At 48.6% G+C, this 1,725-nt stretch overlaps 1 protein-coding gene across 2 annotated transcripts in view; it reads right to left on the bottom strand.

The window, feature by feature from the left end:
- The window catches only part of mnb (minibrain), a 110,961-nt gene extending 109,561 nt beyond the window's left edge, over nt 1–1,400 (bottom strand). Inside the window, exon 1 of one of the 2 annotated variants that reach the window (XM_037422550.2) lies at nt 1,261–1,400. The gene's annotated coding sequence lies outside the window, so the exon portion shown is untranslated. The remainder of the gene's footprint in view (nt 1–1,260) is intronic. The other variant, XM_075892328.1, reaches the window with a different exon arrangement.
- Nucleotides 1,401–1,725: the final 325 nt, after the last annotated feature.

Genomic DNA, 1,725 nt, shown 5'->3' on the forward strand with positions numbered 1-1,725 from the left:
CCAGAGTCAACGAAAGGACCCACTGGTTAGAAGAAACTCTCGGCGACTGCTCGCAAACTGCACAGTCGCCGTTAAGGAGGACACAACACACACTGCATTTTTCATGCAAATATGGCGCCCCCGATTTGAAGCGGCAGACAACAACAGCGGAGCGACTGGAGAGGAGGACGGCGGCTGAGGGAAGGTTTCGGCGCGACGCTGCGGTGGCGAGCGAAAAAAAAAAAAAAAATACGCCGAAAAGGGACAGTCTCGGCACGGCAAAAACTTCCTCCGTTGGCGACGCCAATTCATTAGATGCCGCGAAATAATGAGACGTACTCGGGGAAGGTCAAAACGCTAATGAACAAGGAAACGCGGCATTTTCTTTTTTCGGCAACGCACCGGCTGCGTTGCATGTCGTCTGTGAGTCGCCCGGATGTAGACATCTTAGAAGCGTCGTCAGCTGATCGCACAAGACCTCTTGTTACTACGCGCCGCCAATTTCCCGGCACAACGATATAAGCGAACGAATTAAACGGCAACGAAGTCCATTTAGACACGACAAATGCTTCCGATGCACGCTGAGCACGCAGCGATGGTCTTAGCGGCGATAATAAATAAACGAGTAAGCAAAACTAGCTGCGCGAGCACGAACGAGATCAATCGGGGGAGGCATCGTTCATACGTGCATTTCTCTAACGTCGCGCGATCGCAATACCGAGTTGAGCAGGGAGCGCAACGAGAAACGTTTGGTAAGCATCAAATAACCCAGGCTGACCGACGGGACGCGGCGATAAGGAGTGCGGCGCCCAGTGACCCCGGCAACGTGAACGGCGTCTGCAAGGCTTAGCAGATTGTCGCAGCTCGAGGTATCTGTTCGGCGGCGTTGGTCGCCAACGAAAGGAATGGCGAATGAACGGAACGAAAAAACTCGGTTAGTGGGCAACCTCGCGTGATTTAGATGCTCGGTTTCACGCAAGTGCAGTGCAGGAAAGTAAACACAAGCGAAATTCACGTGTTGCTGTGCGCAATGTGCTCTCGGAGTAGAAACGGAACTAGAAAATTTTACGTACTAAATATGTACCGCAAGCAGTAGCTTTAGCCTAAAAATTGCATTCCGTAGTGTTACAGTGACCTGCACTGTGCAATCACAAATGTAGTCAAACGAAAATACAATTGTAAACATTGCCCGTTCCCTTTCCAAAGGACAACGCTATAACCACATGGCGCATTTGCTTGTGCAAGATTGCCACGCAGCCTCAAAATAATTTAGCCACCTACCTCAACGGTGGCTAGCCAGGGTTGTTTCAATCCACAGTACAGGTGAGGTAATCCAATCAAAAGTAATCCAGAAGACACAAACACCCAAAATAAAATCTCGAACACATTAAAATGGCGCGGAAAACGATTCAATTTGAATCTCGTTTATCCATGGCCGTTGCGTTTCCTCCCGCCAAAAGCAGCTAAGCCGAGCGCCAGACGTTGTAGTTGCGTACGGTCGTCGATAAATTTGTACGCGCTTATTGAAATTGGTACGAATTATATGCCGACAATAAATCTTGAGACCAAATATTCAACGCAATTACCTGTACTTTAAAAGGCACAAACAACAAAACTCAAATACGCAACTCCAAAATGAGCTGCTGCAGTATGGGAACAAGTAACCGCTCGAGTTCGAGATAGGATTTCAACTACGGCGCATATCAGAACTGAAAAAATGACACCCCTAGAAAGAACAACACACTG

Source organism: Rhipicephalus microplus, chromosome 4 (assembly GCF_043290135.1).
Source record: "Rhipicephalus microplus isolate Deutch F79 chromosome 4, USDA_Rmic, whole genome shotgun sequence".
Lineage (NCBI taxonomy): Eukaryota > Metazoa > Arthropoda > Arachnida > Ixodida > Ixodidae > Rhipicephalus > Rhipicephalus microplus.